At 44.1% G+C, this 21,626-nt stretch overlaps 1 protein-coding gene across 1 annotated transcript in view; it reads right to left on the reverse strand.

Annotated features, from left to right (window-relative positions):
* LOC138268264 (ATP-binding cassette sub-family C member 12-like) overlaps positions 1-20,121 on the reverse strand; it is a 1,444,059-nt gene extending 1,423,938 nt beyond the window's left edge. The window contains exon 1 of the mRNA XM_069217748.1: positions 19,961-20,121. The gene's annotated coding sequence lies outside the window, so the exon portion shown is untranslated. The remainder of the gene's footprint in view (positions 1-19,960) is intronic.
* Positions 20,122-21,626: the final 1,505 nt, after the last annotated feature.

Raw genomic sequence — 21,626 nt, forward strand, 5'->3', positions numbered from 1 at the left:
CTGAAAAGGAAACAGCATCTGTTGTTTTCTTTGACAAGGTAGCATAAAATTGATCATGTTTAACATAGAAGATGTAGATTCAAAGCACAAGAGAGCAGGAGGGAATGTGAGTGCTAAGTGGATCAATCTAAGAGAGGCCGCAAACTATAGGGATCCTTGGAAATTCTGGTGCTTGGTTGCTGAATACTGTGATGCTAGGATGAGTGCGAATGCAGTTCCTATTCCCAGAAACATTTGGGTCGGATATATCTCTAAGCTGTATTCTAACAACATTGAAGAAATCGATCCAGTGGAGCTCTGTGTGGATGAAGAGATGATTGTGGCATATGGTGTTCCCTCCATAAGTGATATTATTGGCTTTATAAGAATTCTAGAACTTTTGGAGCAATGTGGCCAGATGAGGTTCCTATTGGGGTTATCGAAAAGGAGGTTGCAGCATGGGGATCTTTTCTTGGTCCATGCTTTGAATTCTGCTACTGTTATGGTAAAATCCCTTCATCTTGGAAGGACAGTGTTATTGTTCCATTGTCCATCTAAATCTTCTACTGCAAGCTTTAGACAGATGGCACTATTGGAAGCAACTGAAAAACACCTTGCCAAGAGTGTACTCTCCCATTTACAACAATGGGCAGAAGAAAATAACATAATTCTCACCAAAGAAGTAGGCTTTCAGAGAAATCATAGTACCATTGACAAAATTGCAGTCCTCCAAGGGATAATTGAGAAACATCCCTTTTCTCTAGGCATGCCTTTGTATACAGCTTTCATTGATTTCCCAACAGTGTTTGATGAAGTTGATCATCAAACGCTGTGGAAAAAACTTTTACATATTGGTGTTCCACACCAACCATTGAGGCTTATTATTGAACTCCACTCTGATACTTGGGGGCATAATTACAAGCCCTTTAGCGCCACCGTAGCATAATATTTTTATGCTACGGTGGCGCTAAACAGGCCATCACTCGCCCCATATTTACAAAGTGGCACAAAGCTAGCATTGCGCCACTTTGTAAACTCTTGCACCACATTATACCCGCGCCAGGTATAATGTATGCAAGGTTGGCGTTCCCCTGCACGGAGGCCCTCAATAATGGTGCAGTGAAATTTACAAGATTTCACTGTGCCATTCTAGCGTAATTTAACATATGTGCAGAGCAGGCATTAAAGTGACACTAGGCCATTTCCTAAGGGTCCTCCCTGAGCTTTGCTGGACTAGAATCAAGCATTTTGGCACTAGTCCAGCATAGTGCCACAATAGCATAAAAAATGTTGACGCTAACATGCGCAATGGTGAACTATACTGTAAATACAGAGCTACCATGGTATTGTTAGGGGGGCACAGGGTGATGCAAGAAAACTGGCACTGATGCCCTAGTTCCTTGTAAATATGCCCCTTGGCGTCAAATTCTTACAGGAGGGACCTAGAGTTTACCTCGAAAGGTTAAAACGTAAAATGATAAAATGATCAAAAGCAGGGCTGCTTGTTGACCCCACTGTTGTTTTCTCTCTCTCTCTCTATATATATATATATATATATATATATATATATACATATACATACACATACATATATATATATATATATATATATATTATTTCACAAAATGAGCTGCACTCCCAGAGGTGAACCAACGCGTTTCAACTTTTGTCTTCATCAGGTGGTTCTGATTTGTAATCAAACATGGGCCCAATTCACCTGCCTTTCTGGTCACTGAAGCATGATGGTACTTGTAGTAAGATTATCCAACCTGATTGGGAGTCATTATATATTATGTTATTTTAAAACTGTTCCTTGTTGTAAATATTGCACCAAAGTAAAGGTCTAACGCACAGTGCCACATAAACATCAATCACAATTAAGGTTTTTCAACATGTTGTACATGTTCAAAACCATTACTCCCACTGTCACAGCGTCATAATTGTTTCACCATGTCCTTCGACACTGCTTTTCAATAATTTTAAATGCCAAAACCTCCGGACTCGGAAATCCGAGCCGCACGGTATTTATAAACTTATCTCGAATCTCACTGAGGCACAGGCGCTTGAGAAGTTTGATTCATATCTTCGTCTTCCCTGGGCAAATACCAACGCCGGAGATAAGTATCTCCATTTCTCGTCTCCATGTAATCTGTAGTCTTCATACCGGGTGCTCTGCTTGCAATAAACACCCAAGGCAACTTGTCTTAAGAACAGAGCACTCTGTCTGCTGGTGCAAGCGTGGGATTCTGACCAAACACCATCAAATATTTCACAAAATGCGCTGCACTCCCGGAGGTGAGCAATGGCACTCCTTGTTTATTGAAACAGGCAAGTTATGGCAGATTTCTTCCAACACATATTTTCAAATCCCACAACACATTTCAACTTACCGCTTCATCAGGTGGTTCTGATTTTTATTCAAACATGGTCCCAATTCACCTGCCTTTATAGTCACTGAAGCATGATGGTACTTGTAGTAAGAATATCCAACCTGAATGGGAGTCATTATATATTATGTTGTTTTAAAACTGGAGATACTTATCTCCAGTGTTGGTATTTGCCCTGGGAAGACGAAGATATGAATCAAACTTCTCAAGCGCTTGTGCCTCAGTGAGATTCAAGATAAGTTTATAAATACCGTGCGGCTCGGATTTCTGTATCCGGAGGCTTTGGCATATAAAATTATTGAAAAGCAGTGTCGAAGGACATGGTGAAACAATTACGACGCTGTGGCAGTGGGAGTAATGGTTTTGAACATGTACAACTTGTTGAAAAACCTTAATTGTGATTGATGTTTATGTGGCACTGTGCGTGAGACCTTTACTTTTTTTAAAACATATTTTATTGCAGTTTCAGTCATCCATTTAACATGTAGTCATAATACAGTACAACATATAATAGTCTTGTAATCCAGTGCATGGGTTCTACCCGATCCGTACAATCCTGATTCCTTGGATAGCTGGACCCCAATAACTCCACCAACATCTCTCCCTTCATCCACCCCAACTTCCCATCCCCCCCTTGGTGAGCCCATTGATATATTGCTATAATGTCAGTGGAACTTGGTGCGTCTGGGTTGGGTATGACATTCCTCTCTTTGTATGTGGTGGTGTGTAACTCATTAATCATAAGGGGGACCGTCAGTAGGTTGGTCTCAACTGGGTCTCTATAGTCTATCGGTCAGTTATTCGGTCAGGGGATGGGCTTCGCCTGGCTCTCCTCTCCAAAAGCATCTAAGACTGTCTCCCAGCCTTGCGCTACTTCTGGTGGTTTCATTCCTCTCTTGGCCTCCCTATGAAGAATATTTCCCTCACATCTAGCCCATTTAGTCAATTCTCTTGCCCATTGGGATAACTTCGGTCCTGTCTGGCTCTTCCAGGTCATCGCAATTTCCCTCTTAGCCACTGCATAGGCCAAGTCCTGAAACCTGCTAGTTACTTTGTTCTTGGATGAATGTGGGAACCATTCAAGCAAGCAGTGACCCATTGTGCAGGGAATCTCTTTACCTATAGCTCTAGCCACGGTCAGACTCACCACTTCCCAGTATGCCTCTAGCGGAGGGCAGTCCCAAAACATATGTTTGAATTCTGCATCTAAGAGCCCGCATCTCGGGCAGCCCACTCCTTCCGTCCCAAAGTACCTGTTGATCCGCCCAGGGGTAAGGTAAGCCCGATGCAGCACATAAAAGTTAATAAGCTTAAATCTAGCGTTTCTAGTAATTTTGGGGACCCCCTCAAGAATGCGCTCCCAATCCTTATCAGCGATATCAGCGCCCCGGTCTCCCTCCCAAGTCAATTTAAGTTGGGTCAAGGGGAAGGTCTGATCAGCCCTAATCCCGACGGATAAATTTGACACCGCTTTATACTTGCCGGCGGAAGTCCCTAGATATGTACAGGTTGTTTGCATTGGAGGTTCTCCCTGTCCCCCCGCCAGTGCTGTCGAATACTGGCCGTGAGGGAGCCATATGGCAAGAAATGTCCCCTCAGTAAGCCGAATTCCGCTCTGAGGGCCTCAAAGGGTATCAGTATCCCTTCCGTAAACAGTGTTCCCACCATCTGAATTCCGGCATCCACCCAAGTGTGGAGCCCGTCCTAGTCACTCCGGTGAGGCAAGGCCCGCAAGAACAACAGAGGGAGCTCCGGGGAATAGAGGGTCCTTATCTTAATCTTGCGTGATAGCTTTTCCAGCATTGAATCAAAATTTTGAATTCTGGGGAGTCCCTCTTACCACCGCCCATGCACCCCAGCAATACCTCAAGTAACCTTGTCCCCGGAGGGTAAATGGTTTCACTCTCGCCTCAGGGTCCATTCTGCTTGCAATTCATTGCGCAAGCCATTGGAGCTGTGCTGCTAGATAATAAGCCGTAAAGTCAGGGACCACTAACCCTCCATCCGTGGATTGCCTCTGGAGTTTGGTCAAAGCCACTCTCTTCCGTCCATTACCCCACAGGAATGCTATGACCGTTGATTCCAGCTCTTTAAATATAGCCCTGGGTATCCACACCGGCAGTACTGTAAAATGGTATAATAGCCTTGGTAAGACTATCATTTTAAAAATCGCTACTCTACCTGCTACAGACAGTGGCAATGTTTGCCTAAAAGCCATACTAGACCTGATGGACCTCAGTGAGCCCGCCACGTTGCCCTCTAGGATGTCTTGTGGGTCGTGAAAAACCTTAACTCCCAAATAGGAAAGGCAGCTTGGCTCCCACTTGACCATTCTCAGCCCTAACGGAGGCGCTATCGAGGGTTTCAGAGGGAACAACCTGGTTTTATCCCAGTTCACTCCCAGTCCAGAGTGTCTACTGAACTGAGAAAGCATCAGTTGTGCCCGGGGTAGGTCTCTGTGCATATCCTCCAGAAAAATCAGCAGGTCATTGGCATATAAGGCAATCTGATGTCTCTCGCCTCCTGCCCATACTCCTGGACCCCCTCCTCCACTGTAGCTCCATTGCCAGCGCAAAAAGTAGCAGTGACGGGGGCATCCCTGTCTAGTGCCATGCTCCACCGCATAGCTTCTTGATATTGTCCACCCAGTTTGCACTCTAACTGTAGGTTTGGTGTATAACAGTCTCACCCATGCAATATATTCGGGACCCAATCTTAGCCGGGACATTACTGCGTAGAGGAAATCCCACTCTAGACTGTTGAAGGCTTTTTCTATGTCTACCGCTAGCACCCCGGGTGCTGTACTATCTGAATTCTGCTCCCTCATGACTGCTAACAATCTGCAAATGTTATCCGCTGTGTTTCGCCCAGGGACAAATCCCGCTTGATCCGAGTGTATTAGTGTTGTCATGTGTTGAAGGAGTCTTGAAGCCAAAATCTTACTGAGGATCTTATAGTCTAGGTTCAACATGGATAATGGTCTGTTTGCACCAGTCTCCGTAGGATTTTTACCAGGCTTTAGCAGAGGTACTACTATCGCTTCACGCGCCGAAGCTGGTAATATTCCATGCTCTGTGGCGATCCCATAGAGAGTCTCAGATCTTGGAGCCAGTAGTTCTACGTAAGTGGCATAAAATTCAACAGGGAAACCGTCTGTCCCCGGTGTCTTCCCCCTAGCTAAATCCTTGATGGCCCCCTTGAGTTCTGGCTAGGTGATGGCTTCTCCCAACTGCCCCGCTAAATCTGGTGTTAATGTCCTGAGTTGCATTTGGGTTAAATAACTCTCCGTGGAGTCCCTGTCATATCGGAGGTTACTTTTATATAGTTGTTCGTAGTAGGTCATGAAATGTGAGTTAATTTGTTCCTGTCTATATATATGGTCTCCTTGCTCTACTGTATTGTCATGTCGAGTATGACTGAGCTTCTTGAGTTTGTGATACTACCCAAGCCAGCATCTGGCCCGCCTTGTCCCTTTCCCAAGTGTCCTTGTAATGTAGTTTCTGTAATCGAAGCATCGAAGACGCTCTTCGCATTCTGCTACTGTTGCTCTAAGCTCCAGTATGGTGTGTTGTAGGTTTGGATTTTCCGGTCTATTTTTTCCGGCCTCTCTCAGTTTATCTTCTGCCACCTCAGTGTCCCTAAGAAGTGTCCTGCGGACCCCCACCGCTCCAGCTATGCATCTCCCCCTCATCACCACCTTAAAGGCATCCCATTCGATCAGGGGGCTACTGGTCGTGGCCTCATTATCTGTAAAGAATTGAGTAATGTGTTGTTTCAACTCCCCCTGAAAGTGTACGTCTTTTAATGACTCTGGTTTCAGTCTCCAAGTGGGGATGTGGGGGTGGGGGACAAACCCCACCCCAGTGACAGCAAGAGGGGGTTGTGATCTGAAAGAGTGGGAGCTAAGTACTCAGCATTATATATATGTGGAAAAACATCCAGCGTGCAAAAAAACACATCCAGTCTGCCATGTAGCTCATGTAAATGGGAGAAATACAAGTAGTCCCTAGCATCAGGGTGCAATCGTCTCCAGGCATCTACCAATCCACAATTTGCTTGCCAGGACAAAAATTGTTGTGCCACCCTAACTAAAGGAGAAGCATGCAGCGGGGGTGCGAGCGTTCCATGGCGGGGTCTGCCACGCAGTTAAAGCCCCCCCCCCAGCACCAGGGGATACTGTAGGCATGTAGCTAGTAGGCCTGACATACATGTGAGAAATTCACTTTGGTCTGAGTTTGGTGCATAGACATTAATCATTGCTAACTCTCTGCCCTCTATCCGCCCCTGAATTGCCACAAATCGTCCCTCTGGATCAGTAAGACTATCCAATACCTGAAATGGGACCCCGGCCCTTATCCATATCAAGGTTCCCCTTGCGAATGCAGAGTATGTAGTGTAATATACTTGGCCTCTCCATCGTTTCTGTATAGCTTTCCCCTCTGCTTGCGTTAAGTGTGTTTCCTGGAGCATTGCAATCTGAATCCCCCTCCTCTGTAAGTATGAGAAAACCTTATACCTCTTGACCATCGTATGCATGCCCCTTATATTCCACGAGAGGAATTTATATGAATCGAACGTAGCCATATCCGTGCATCACTCATTACTGTTGTTGTGCCCCTTCTGTACCACCCTCCATGATTAAGATCCCTACCGTCCCACAGCGCTGCTCCAGCTCCACTGTTGCTTCTCTCTGTGACTCACATATCCCGATAAACTGACCCCAACAAGTAACTTCCCAACTCCCCTACCCCTGGACAAAAGTTTGAACGTCTCACATCCAAACCCAGTAAATATTTCAACTAGTCTATTGAAACTGGGGGTTCTCCTAGTTCTTGAAAGGAGTATACCATAATGCCAATCCCCACTCCCGGACTGCAGGGCTCACGGAGGTTTGTGGGCCCAGTCTCCTTCTGACTGGCATAACCCTCTGCTGCCAGGCCGGCCATCACTGCAAGGATGCCGGACGCTGCCGTACCAGTTGCGATGGCTTTCCATATCCATTCCAGGTACTCCGTGTGAGCCCAGAATTGTGATTGTCAGATGATACAGTCTGATGTCCCTGGGGTCACCTCTGGGCCCGACCCGTCTGATGCGTGCAACACTTCTGATTCCTGATCAGAGCCTGACTGTTCCAGTTCCTCATTTATCCGTATGTGAAAGCCGAGGTCTGAGCAGCTTAGGGATGCCGCTGCTTCCATTGCTTTTTGACGTTCCTTTTGCATCTCCATGTGGGAAGGACTTCCCAATTTACGATTCTTGTTATGCCTGCTTCCCCTTTGCCGTCTTGTGAGTGGGCCCCTTGCCGGAAGATCTCTCTCAGATGGTGCCTGTTTGTCAATCCACTGCCACACTTCTTCTACTGTGGTAAAAAACTGTGTGCCCTCTTTAGTCACCACTCTGAGTTTTGCAGGGAACAACATCCCATATTGAAACCCCAATTGGCGTAGTCTTTGCTTTGCGTCTCGGAAAGTGGCTCTTTGTTTCTGTACTTCCCGAGAGAAGTCGGGGAAGATACGAATCGTATGATTGTCCAACGTGTGATCTCCATTTTTTCTGCTTTGGCTCAACAAATAGTCCCTGTCCCTGTAATGCAGCAGTCGAGCCACTATCAGTGTTAGGGGAGCCCCTGGCGGCGGGGGGGGCGTGCCGGAACCATATGCGCTCTTTCAATCACAAAAAAAGGAGAGAGTCCATCGTCTGCCACTTCCTCTTTAAGCCAGTTCTCAAGGAACTCCACCAGGTTAGACTTTTCGATGCGTTCAGGCAGACCAATCACTCGGATATTATTTTGCCGTGATCTTTTTTCTGCATCTTCAGCTCGCAGTTCCAGGTCCCGGATTCACTTCTCCATCTGCTGCGCGATCTTAGTTGTATCCCTAACCTCTGGTAAAAGTTCCTTAATCTGCTTGTCTGTAGTGGCTACCTTTTTGGCCAGGCGGCGGTGGTCGTCCCTAAGTACTGTGGAGTCTGTGGCCAGGGCGTCAATTTTCCCCTCCAGAACTTCGCGGGAGGCAATTATGGCCTGCAGCACATCTTGAAGAGTGGGGTCTCCGTTCTTTTCTTCAGGAAGGGTATTCTTGGTTCCCCGCGGGCCTGCCATCGCTTCTGCAGATGCCCCGTCTTTCTGTTCTGTGTCCTTTTTCCGACCAGTCTTACCCATCTTCTGGAGCACCACTCCTATTTCTTCCTGATGTTAGAGGGTGGGTGCAGCATCCCCCTTTTTCCGTATTGTCTTTCCTCGCTCCCTACTCCTCCTGGTCGCATAGGGCACCTGGTTGATTCACCTCTCAAACAGTTGCTCTGTAGCCCTGGTCCCGGGGAAATGTGGGTGACCTTCCGGGCCCCTCAAACTTTGCCACTTTCATAAATCTGCTGCACCATAGATCCTTGTCCCTGCTGGGGAGGCCGTCTCCCAAAGGTGGGGGGTGTAGCCCATGCTCTGAGCTACCCCCTTCTTCAAGTCGAGGTGCACCTTGTGCCTTCTCCCTTTATCAACAAATCCCTCTCGTTTTCTAGGATGGCTGTGATTTAAGGGGTATCTCCTCCCTACATGCCAGACTTCTTTTCTGTAGTCTAATCGGGCCAAGCCAATCCCCGGTGTCTCCCGTAGTATTCACAGTTTTGGATTGTTTAGATGGGCCTCCTATTTATTGCTGCATAGTTGCTACACCTCTGCTGGAATGCACTGTTGTCAAGGGGGTCAAGTTTCACCACCCCCTGATCCGAGGTCGGGGAGCCCCCTGCCTCTCGGCGCTCCTCGTTGGAACCCCCGACTCAGAAGGAGCGATTACTTCAGGGATTCCCCTGCTCCAGGCCCTCTGCTTTGCTGCCTACTTCCGCTCACCGGCTCACCTTGACCTCCACGCACCGCCAGGCCCCCGCCTCCGCTCGATCCGGGCCAACGTTACCATCTGTTGCACCCCTCGTGCTGTTTTCAGCAGTGTTGCCGGGTGTCAGGCGGTCCCTGACTGCATCCTCCATGGTCGGGGGGCTGCCGGCTCCGTCTCTTTGGTTGCGGCTGCCATCTTGGTTTTCTCGTGGCTCTCGGCCGCCCGGCACCCCGGACCCGATCCCAGCGCCCTGCACGGGCCGATCATCCCACAACTGGTCCTAGGTCTTCCCTGCACCTTTATCTATGTGCTTGCGGGGGTTGGGGGTCCTCTGTAACTCAGGATGTACCGGGGTGGGGATTTTAGGCGGGAGCCTCACAAAGAGGCTTCTTCCGCCATCGGCGTCTGGCCACGCCCCCGTGAGACCTTTACTTTAGTACAATATTTACAACAAGGAACAGTTTTAAAATAACATAATATATAATGACTCCCATTCAGGTTGGATAATCTTACTACAAGTACCATCATGCTTCAGCGACTATAAAGGCAGGTGAATTGGGACCATGTTTGAATACAAATCAGAACCACCTGATGAAGAGGAAAGTTGAAATGTGTTGTGGGATTTGAAAATATGTGTTGGAAGAAATCTGCCATAACTTGCCTGTTTCAATAAACAAGGAGTGCCATGGCTCACCTCCGGGAGTGCAGCGCATTTTGTGAAATAATTTGAGGGTGTTTGGTCAGAATCCCACGCTTGCACCAGCAGACAGAGTGCTCTGTTTTTAAGACCACTTGCCTCGGATATATATATTTGTGTGTATATATATATATATAAATATATGTATAGGGATTCTCCAAATTTCTATTAATTCCCTGCTGTATGCCAAAAATGTGGCTATAATGGATTTAACTCCTATTGGGTTACACCGTCTCCTCTCCACCTTGACGAAGTATGCAGAAGTCCACTGCTTGTAAATAAGCATCTCCAAAAGTAAAATCTTGATTTTTTTGTAAGAAGGGTACAAGGACAAAGGAGAAGTTCAACTTTTTTGGGGGGAACGATAAACTAGAAGGGGGGATTTGTACTATAATTTGGGTAAGATATTTTCTAGTAGGACGATGGGGATGATGACCACATAAATCTATGTTTGAGCAGGGCCCCTTCACAGACAAACATGCTCTACAGATTTTATAAATCATGTGGGAGACGCTATTTTGGACACGTTCTGTCTATCTGTAGGGTTATAATTCCCCCCACCTCATTATGTTATGCAGTGAGGTGTTGGACACGAGAATTTGGGGCTTCCCACTTGCTGCCCACAGGCTTTTCACTTTAGTTACAGTTCTGAGGTGGGGAACTCGCTTTTGATTTTGCCTGAGTAACGATTGCCTGAACAACTAATTTTACGGTAAGTTTTTCTTTTTCTTTTTTTATGGTTTATTAGTTGTTTAGAATTTATATGTGTAAAGAAAAACTTACCTTAAAATTCATTGTTCAGGCAATCGTTATTCAGGCAAAATCATTGTTTAGGCAGTAGTTGTTCAGTACTTCGTTGTAGAGACTTTTTAGTTGTTTAGCAGTAGTGGTTTAGGCAAGCAGTTGTTTAGGACCTAGTTGTTCAGGATGTTTCCAGATTATTTTGTGTTTTGGTTTTACATTTGGGCCATGAGAGCATGTCAAACTCTCAAAATCATCCCACTTGGAATGGTGAGGGCTGCACTTTTCGGACTTTGGGACACTACCATGTAGAAAAATCTACAAGACCTAGACACATCTGAAAACTAAACATCTGGGTAAGTCCAGGGTGGTCTGCTTTATATGAACCCTGCACCGGTTTCTTACCCACAATGCCCTGCAAACCTCCAACTTTGCTTGAAATAACAAATTTTTCCCACATTTTTGTGATGGAAGCTTCCGGAATCTGCAGGAATCCACAAAATTCCTACCACCCAGCATTCTCGCATCTATACTGATAAAAATTCAGCTCCACTTGTCAGCCTAAAAACATTTTTTTTTCAAATTTCCCTTTTGGACCTGCTTTGGTTCCCCCTCATTTTCGACCTGTTTTTGGCTCTTCCCTGTCACAGGCACTTGGCCCACCTACACAAGTGAGGTATTATTTTTATCAGGAGACTGAGGGAAACGTTGGGTGGTAGGAAATGTGAGAAAATTTGATTTTTTAGCTAAATTTGAGGTTTGCTGAGGATTCTAAGAAAACACTGGGGGATCCAAGCAAGTCACACTTCCCTGGACTCCTTCGGGTGTCTAGTTTTCAGAAATATCTGGGTTTGGTAGGTTTCCCTAGATGGCTACTGAGCCCAGGACCACAAACTCAGGTCCACTCGCACAGCAAAAACAGGTAGTTTTGGATTTGATTATTTTGATGTGTCCACATAGTGTTTTGGGACATTTCCTGTCACAGGCACTAGGCCTACCCACACAAGTGAGGGACCATTTTTATCAGGACACCTGGGGGAATACTGGGTGAAAGGAAATTTGTGGCTCCTCTCAGATTCCAGAACTTTCTAGCACCGAAATGTTAGGAAAAAGTGTTGTTTGTCAAATTTTGAGGTTTGCAAAGGATTCTGGGTAACAGAACCTGGTAGGAGCCCCACAAGTCACCCCATTCTGAATTCCCCTAGGCATCTAGTTTTCAAAAATGTATTGGTTTGCTAGGTTTCCCCAGGTGCTGGCTGAGCTAAAGGATAAATTCCACAGCTAGGCACTTTCCAAAAAACACATCAGACTTCAATGTAAAAATGTGATGTGTTCATGTTGCGTTTCCTGTCGCAGGCATTAGGCCTACCCACACAAGTGAGGTACCATTTTTATCTTCAGACTTGGGGGAACACAGAATAGAAGAATAAGTGTTATTGTCCCTTGTCTTTCTCTACATTATTTCCTTCCAAATGCAAGGCAATGTGTAAAAAACACAACAATTTGAGAAATGCCCTGTAATTCGCATGCAAGTATGGGGACACCGGAATTCAGTGCTTCTCAACACCTTATCTTGTGCCCATTTTGGAAATATAAAGGTTTCCTTGATACCTATTTTTCACTCTTTATATTTCACCAAATGGTTTGCTGTATAACTGTTATACAATGAAAACCCATTGCAGGGTGCAGCTCTTTTATTGGCTCTGGGTACCTAGAGTTCTTGATGAACCTACAAGCCCCATATATCTCAACAACCGGATGAGTTCAGCAGACGTAACGATATATTGCTTTTGAAAATCTGGCATTGCAGGAAAAAGTTACAGAGTAAAACGTGGAGAAAATGGCTGTTTTTTTCACCTCAAGTTCATTTTTTTTCATTTCAGATGTTATTTTCTGTAGGAAAACCTTGTATGATCTACACACATTACCCCTTACTAAATTCAGAATTTTGTCTAATTTTTAGAAATGTTTAGCTGTCTGGGATCCAGCATTGGCTTCATACCCATTTCTGTCACTAATTGGAAGGAGGCTAAAAGCACAAAAAATAGTAAAAAATGGGGTATGTCCCAGTAAAAATGCCCAAATTGTGTTGAAAAATATGGTTTTCTGATTCAAGTCTGCCTGTTTCTAAAAGCTGGGAAGATGGTGATTTTAGTACTGCAAACCCTTTGTTGGTGCCATTTTCAGGAAAATAAGCACAAGCCTTCTTCTGCAGCCCTTCCCCATCCCCTTTTTTTTGTTTTTTATGAAATTTTCGGTGTATTTTTAATAATTTTTTGGTCTCCTCCAGGGAAACCCACACACTCTGGGTACCTCTAGAATCCATAGGATGTTGGAAAAAAAGGACGCAAATTTGGTGTGGGTACCTTATGTGGACAAAAAGTTATGAGGGCCTAAGAGCGAAGTGCCCTGAATAGCCAAAAAAAGGCTTGGAATCTCAGGGGGAAAAGGTCTGACAGCGAAGGGGTTAATGAGAATTGATTTGCTCCACCTATTTGCGATTACTGACATTTGGGATAAAGTCCCAAAAAGGGAGAGAATTTATCAGTTTTGCCAGCTTTACATTCAAGAGCTAAACCCTGTGTTATTTGTATGCACATCGTCACTTTTTAAAGCCTTTGATTCTCAAACATAATATACGCTCTTTTATGCAGGCTCACAAGTGCCTTATGTCTCCCCCTAATGAAGTGGCTTGTAACAAGATCTATCAATTTTTTAGACATTTTTAAATGTGTTAATGAATTTGCATGTGCTGTCAGTCTGGTTTCTGATGTATAATGCGTGTTGTCATTTTTCGTGGTTAATGTCCTCCATACACTAAGGGCCAGATGTAGCAACCACCCAAATTGCAACTTGCAGTTTGCGAGTCCTTGCGACTCTCAAATTGCAAGTCGCAATTTGGGATGCAGAAAGGTGTCTCAGACACCTTCTGCGAGTCGCAATCGGGTCGCAAAGACCCACCTCATTAATAATAATGAGGTGGGTCGCAATTTGCGACCCCATAGCGAGTCAGGGCACTCACGGGGATGGAGGCCTGCTGTAGTCAGCAGACCTCCATGTCCGTGACTGCTTTGAAATAAAGCATTTTTTTTTTTTTTAAAGTGCAACCCGTTTTCCTTAAAGGAAAACGAGCTGCACTTTGAAAAATAAACCGAAACCTTTTGTTTCGGTATTTTTCAGGGCAGGTAGTGGTCCATTGGACCACTGCCTGCTCTGAAAAATTATTTTTTGGTCCAGTCACAAAGGGGAAGGAGTCCCATGGGGACCCCTTCCCGTTTGCGACTGGGTTACCATCCACTTCAAGTGGATGGTAACTGCGAGTCCATTTGCGACCGCTTTTGCGGTCGCAAATGGAATTGCATACCAGTGCGACTCGCAAATAGGAAGGGAACACCCCTTCCTATTTGCGACTCTGAAATGCATTTTGCGAGTCGGTTCCGACTCGCAAAATGCATTTCTACATACCAGATGGGCTTTAGCGACTCGCAAACGGCGTTTTTCGCCGTTTGCGAGTCGCTAAAGCTCTCCTACATCTGGCCCTAAGTGAGCTGTTCTGCATGCAATGTGAGCTCTTAAGCATATAACTCTTCTATAGTCCATGTTGCACAATGCACGATGAAAATTTCTAAGGCTGCAGCTTCCCTTTAATTATAATATTCCACTTTTATTGGAGGCCGAATTGTTTCAATGAACTGTACCTATGTTTTTGGCAATTTTATCTTGTTTTGTTTTAAAATGTGTTTTAGTTTTGTTGTGTTATGTGGGCATCCGCTGGAGTTCCAAACCATATAATTAAATAAATTGGAAATTGAAATAGAAGTCAAATTGCAAATTGTACAGTTTATAAATTGCAATCGTTATCTAGTACAGTAAGTTATGGACTGCAAAGAGCTGCATGCAAACTGCATAGTACAAGTTAGAAAGTTATGTTTTTTTACCAATTTTTGATTATCCTAATTTTGCTAAAAAGGGTTTGTTTGGGCAGAAATAAATTGTTATTAGTTTAAGTCAACCCTAACCACTGTGTTACATTCTTAATTCTGAGTTTATGCTTCCTTAGACCAAGCATGCTTAAAAAAATGTCTACCAGTACGGATGACACGTGATTCATACACCTTGTACTCCCCTGTCTTATGTCTATACACTGATTTTTACACGTATGATTCATTGTCTGTGTGTGTGTGACGTAAAGTGATCCAACAACCTTTGCTGGTAATAGAGGCGCTATAAAGCAAATGAAATACATGTGAGAGAGGAAATATGGAGAGATGAGAGGCACTGTTGGAGGGTGATGGAAAGGGAATTGTTGAAGAGTCCCAATAAAGATTGTTGTATCCTGGTGCAGAGTAAAGTAATCATTTACTAATGTGTTGTAGAATGCACCATTCTTGTCATTTTTCCCAAATTGTCATGGTGGAGAGAACCCCCTCAAGCCCCATTGTTGTGGTCAGGCGCACTCGCTATACACCTTATGTTGGCTAGTCTGACAAAATTTGCTAGGGCTGCTTTGGGTTCCCAGTCCGGCCCTGACTTGGAGGGTACCCTCCCAGTACAAAAACCTATGCTAGACATGACACAGACACTTTGCACTATGGTGCGAAGGTGTGTGTGTTGCTCTATGCAACCTGATTGTGGGTCAGTGCTTGGGAGAAATCTGGACAGTGACATCTCCAAGTGTATATGGTGCTTTCTGCTGTCTCTCTCTCAAGCAATGCAGCACAGCAACTTTGGTTTCTGCACTGTGCTAAATACCATGTTTGCAAATCTGTACCCTAGTGTTCACCTATAACTTGAAAAACACTCCACACAGAGAAAGAATTATTGGCTGACTCCCTTTGAATGGTAATAAATATGCTTCTAGATTAAAAACAAGCTTTTTGGTGATATACCAGCTAAATAAGGAGGTAATCTACCTTGAGTGCTTAGAACCTGCCCTGCATACCTTCATCCTAGGATGAAGTTCTGCTCTTTCTGCTGTGAGATATTCAGCAGTCAGACAGAGAATGACTGTGCTGTACTGCTGCTCAGCCTTATGCAACTGTCCTGAATCTTGCGCAACCTACCCAAGATCATGAACTTCCTGCAATCAAATAGCGGATGTGTGACCTGATCATGCACTCAGAATTGACGGCTATCACTATTGTGGTCCAATGCAATTGAAGAACAAAGCTCCATTCAACAACAGACTCTCAGGCATGAAGACAAATAATGAGCCAGTGTCAAATAACTAATTGGTGGTCCACGTCCGCTGCAAACCACTGAACGTGGTGAAAGAGGATTCTCTCCCTCACTGACACCCTAAGACATGAGGTTGGTGTCAATCAGTAATCGGTTCCAGACATATCAATTGGTGCCTCTAACTTGCGGTGAGCTCCCACACTGATTCTTAAGTGTCATGGCCCCAGATGACCTCGAGCTGCGAGAGAAGACATGGTGTCCTTTCAGCATCCCGTGATCCGGAAGCAGAACAGCTCCGCAGGCAAGAACTCTGCAACAACAATCTACCACTCAGTGAAAACTGAAGAGCTTATAAAACTAGCAAAGGTTGCCCTGGCACTGTGAGGCCATCGCTTGTGCATCTCTTGAAAAAATCCCCACCACTACTCTTCCCAGCATACGCAGAGGCCCTGTTTACTCATTAAAAGCTGCATGAACCATATGATATATGTACAGGACTTCCCCATGAAAAGATGCCGCAATGGGCTTTTTAAGTGGAATTACTATTTTGAATGTAACTCTGCTTTTCCCTCGTGTATACCATCGTTCGCTACTGCCTCAGATGCACTATCAAAAAAGTTTACTCTGATCATGCTAAAAATATTAAGTGCCTTAAAACTTCTTCAACCAATTAGGCATACTAACCCAATACATAGTCAGATCTTACATCTTTTTACGAAAAGAATAACACTGCTTGGATACTTTAACATAAGGCCAGCAAATTCTGTCTGCATACTATACAAAGAGCTGCAATGACACTGACTTCCCTATGAAGAGAGGTCTGTAATTCGATGGAGACGATAATCGTTTTACCAATCCTTGTCAGGAATTATGAGGTGCCCTATTGCAGACCATTCATGTTACCCCTGGAGATCGTAGCTGTTCATAGCAGGTGGAATCTCTGGAAGGAATCTTTGGGGACAGGAAGAGGAGTTGGCATGAGATTTGAACTAGAATTACTGATTCCTTTGGGAATCCCTTATTACGTAGTGGATTCTCAGGTTTTAACTCTGAATCCCTGTTAAATCTGCACTGCTGGTGTTAACAGAACCCACAGTATGGCTAACTCGGGGTGGTGGAATTAAAGCCCCACCTCAGGTGATCTAATAATGAGGACCTGAGATGTAATATCTATAATATCAGTACTTTATACAATCACTCAGTAATTTGTTTATGTGATCATAACAGCATCCTATCTTTGACTTGGAAAAACTGGCTAGCAAAATAGAAATATTACTTTTTTTGCTTGTACTAACACAAGTAGAATTAGACAGTGAGAGAGAGAGAGATGAAAATAGAGTACATACAATAAGAGGAGAGAGAAGCCGAGAAAACCTGGTAAAATCTGTCTTTCCGCAATAGAAAAGGCGAGCGGTGCTTTGACAAATCTTCTAATGAACAAAACTACTTTTCTGTTATGCTTGACCTCCAAAGGTGATGCAAGGCCACTTGACACCATTAATGTTTGCTACTGCAAGAGATATATTGATGAAGTATGGCTATCTGAGATGGGCCTTCACAGATAGTCCTGGAAGGTCCTTTCAGACTGAAATCTTTGTTATCCACTGTAGAGGGATGTAAGAAAGACTGCGAGATGTAAGACGACGTGAAGACTGAAATAATAGATCCCATGGAACGAAATGACTGAGATTTATATGCTTATCTTCTTGCATTTCTATTTAATAAGTTCTGAATTATGCATTTCATTTGATTCTAAAATCATCCAGATTTGTTGCATTGTTGATTGGAGGAAGAGTGTGAACATGGTACACAACAATAATGAAAGTGGCAATAATGAAAGTGCCAATTACCTAAAAGTCTATATACTTATGTGGATACTCGTCACCATGCCTGGAAAATATCAGAAGCGAGTTGGTTCTGCTATAAGCCGTTGCCTCTCACACTATCAACCTTTACATTATTTTTCAGAAATATCACCATCCCTTTGAAACACTCACTATAATCTTCATTCTGACAACCTCGCTGATTTGAGAGGTAAAACCGGAAATGGTAAATATTAATATCGCCAGGTGCAATGTTTACCCGCTTTACCATTATCTCCCCATTATGAGTTCTGCACCTTGGAACGGGAATAGTAATTCCACTTTTCCCCTCTTTCCAAGCCACCAAACTGAGAAATGGTGCTATCACATCTTATAATCGTGATTAGGGCGCAAACTCCAGTTTGCGCCCAAATCAAGATTATCAATAGACTCGTGATGAGGTTCTTAATCACAGTAGATCAAATAAATGAATAGCACGTGGAGGTTTCACCAGTCAACTACAGGCGGTGTCATTGCATGGACATGAAAGGCTGTCACCTAAGGCACCTCCTGCTGGAAAGGTGCTGTTACTACACAGTATCTGGACAATGGGATTGTCTAGCTATAGAGACAGTACAAGTTGACCTATCACCTACAGTACAGTAATCACGTATGCATAGGTTGACCAGACATCCTGGATTTCCCCAGACAGTCCCAGTTTTCAGAGGACTGTCCCGGTGTCCAGACGCTTTTGTTAATTTTACATAAATGTCCCGGTTTTTGAGGCAAAAATATTGAATATTGCTTTTCTTGATTTTAAATAAATGTTCTGGTGTTTGGGACAAAGGTCAGGTCAACCTGCAAATCAGAAGTGAAAGGTATGCTCGCCTTTCACGTGCACGTCTAGAGCCTTAAATACTTCTGCTGCCTAATCTCGTGTGTGTGGGTGTGTGTACATACACACACACACACACATATTTACAGGACAGATATGAAAGTGAGACTAAAGACTCTAGTCCTTCTTTTACGTCTAACCTGTCCTGTTTTTTTCTTTTCAAAATATGGTCACCCTACTTATGTATCCTGCTATTGATAGACAGTACATCCCCACAGATGGGGAGGAAGGTGGGTAGACCCAGTGCTTATTTGTAAATAAAAAAGTGCCAGTGCCCAAAGCCCTCCTCCTAAACTCGCGGCTGCTGCAATTAAATGTGTGAACACGGAATACTGAGGCGGCGCAATCATGAAGCCATCTCGGGCCTCTTCAAACCACATAAAGCCACTTCCTGCCCCTTCAGCTCACTCTTGCAGCTTTCTAGTTTCTCCGTTTCTGATGCTTTTTCATTTTTCCCTTCCTCCGTCTTTCCCATATGTGTCTTTTGATCGCAGCAAATGTTTGAGGCAGAAGAATAAGCCCCGGCCCTCAAAAATAAATGCCGGTGCTCATCACCGGAAACAACAAGCACAAATTAAGCACTGGGTAGACCACGTCTATCAACAACCACAGCATAAATTAAAGGAAAGAGAGAGTACAACTCCTAAAATAATTGGGTGGCTTTGGTGCTGCCAGCTGTGCGTTGAATTCACAAGATGATGCGGCAGCATGACAGAGAAGAAATAAAACACGGAGCAGGCACTTTCTTTATAATATTTGCAACAACATAACGAACCATGTGGAGTAAAAATAAGGCAGCACCTCAGTCATTTCCCTTTAAAACGTGTGTACTTTTGTGCGTCCCTGGTATGGATCGGGAGACCAGCTCACTTTAATGCACAGAACTTTTGTAACACAAGAGCTAGCGGTTGGGTGTCACATTTTCAGTTCAAGAATGCCCATGGGTAACCTTACAGAATCGAGAAAAAGAAATTGAAATTAAAATAAAAAATAAAAAGTGAAGAAAACGTTCAACCAGCGGTAGTGGTCACAGTCAACCAGATCCACGGAGATTGCTTGTTGCATACCCCATCCACTCGTGTTTACTCCCCAGCTTGGGGTTAGCACATACAACCCATGTCTCTGTGCACTCCACGAGTTCTTCTTAGTTTATAACAAGATCTAGCAAACGTCATATCTCCCCAAAGGCATCCGATCTCCTTAAAATAGCGCGAAGTGGCCCAAAATTGACCAACAGTGGTAACATTTGAAACCGCCAGTTTCAATTTCTACCCACTAAGACATGTTTGGAGACCACCTTCTTGATATCTGTCTTCTAAACGTGGGATGTCTGCCAGCCAAAGACTGAACGCCCGCTGGCACACCCTGTTCACAATACAGAGAAAATGTAAACTGCTGTCTGTGGTCACCCAAGGTCACTGTTTTAATCCCTGCCGCTTTACTCTACTCACCATTGAAGAGAGCTTGGGATGAATGCTGGGTCTGCCCTTCTTGCGTCTTTAGTTATCCTCTCGCTTCACTTCAATCCAGCCCAGGACACGGCCACGCGTCGACCACGCCGGCAGCACTGCACAGCACCCTGTGAACGAGAAGGCTTTTCACAAACTACGGCTCCTCATTGAGATTGCTTGCTTTAACTAAAGCTCGTGAGACTGAATGGTTTCTGAAAAGATGTATTATGCACTGCTAGAGCGCTTATGTCACGAGATTAGCATTAGCACGGATGGACAAACGGAACGAATGCTAAAGTTTGACTTCATTTTTTTTTGCTTTCATTAGTCCAAGTGAGTTCTTGAGACTGAACAACACTTATGTGAGGCTACATTTATATACACCTTTTATTTGTGCTTTGTCAGAAAAAGTACTATATCGATCCAATTATAGTTGCAAAATGAAATATGGGGAAAACACAAATTATCATTTGCGAAAACATACATTACTTATAAATATAGAAGAAACTTAAACTACTACGGCATACAATTATAAAATTATTTAAGCCAAAAGAATGAATGCAGTAAATTACAGTGAGGCAACAGTTGTAGAACAAGCATTTGCAATACAACAGGTCTCGCTTATTCAAACAATTGTCATCTTTTGACAACAGCGCCCAAGAGCAAAAACAAAAGAAAACATGAGAAGAAACTGAGAAAAGACGACTTAGCAAAATAAAGTTAGCTTAAAAAAATTAAACTTTGCAATTTTGACCCTGCTGGGCGTGTTTTTGCCAGACACAAGCCTTCTGTTTGCGGGGCACTCAAAGTTAAAAACAACAAATAGTACCTGATCACGTCGGGAGCAGCGGACGGGCACAAATTATGTTGCATCAATTAATGTCTAGTTCCTGCTCCACACAGAGTAATGGAAGTGATGCCAGACATACCTTGACGAATTACGAGGCTGAAAAGAAGAGTGCCACCCAAACCAACAAATCGTGAGTGACAGGTGGGCTCCAAGCCCTGTACTGAACACAGCAGAGTCTCGCAAGCGAGACGTATGTCCTAGTGCATGCACTGACAGACTCGACCCTAAAAAGTAAAACATTCAGGAGGTCTAGCAAGTTGGCAGGAAATCTAAAGTGCTCAGAAAGGAGATATCTCAGGAGGACGAGGAGTTTTTAGGCAGTGTTAAAAGGGGATATTTCAAGGCAAGGGGGGGTGCTGTGTTCTTGAGTATCATCTTCACAAAGACTATGGTATGCTGTAGAGTATCTTTAAAAAGGTACTTCTGGAATGAGATTCTTAGCATTCCAGAGTAAAATGAGTTGTTCAAACATGATCAATTTCTGTGCCCTTTAATATAGAGATTTGGTGCATATTGTTGTATTCAATAAGCGGGTCATTATAAATGCCACTGGCTTGGATAGGTTGGCGTTGAAGTGTAGTAGGACTGGGGTAATATGGCCATTAAGTCAATTATGAGTGTCATTGTAATTCTACAGTTCCAGATTATTCCACTCAACCATTCCACATGTTCAAAGTGTCAGGTGAAAAATGACCTTCTCATGAAGAATAGCATGGAAGACTGGGACAGAAACACCAACTCCTGATGTTATTCCCCTTTCCACCAGGGCACGTTTCTAATGTGGTTGTATTCTTCATTAACATAATAGCCGGGGTA

Source organism: Pleurodeles waltl, chromosome 12 (genome assembly GCF_031143425.1).
Source record: "Pleurodeles waltl isolate 20211129_DDA chromosome 12, aPleWal1.hap1.20221129, whole genome shotgun sequence".
NCBI classification, from domain to species: domain Eukaryota; kingdom Metazoa; phylum Chordata; class Amphibia; order Caudata; family Salamandridae; genus Pleurodeles; species Pleurodeles waltl.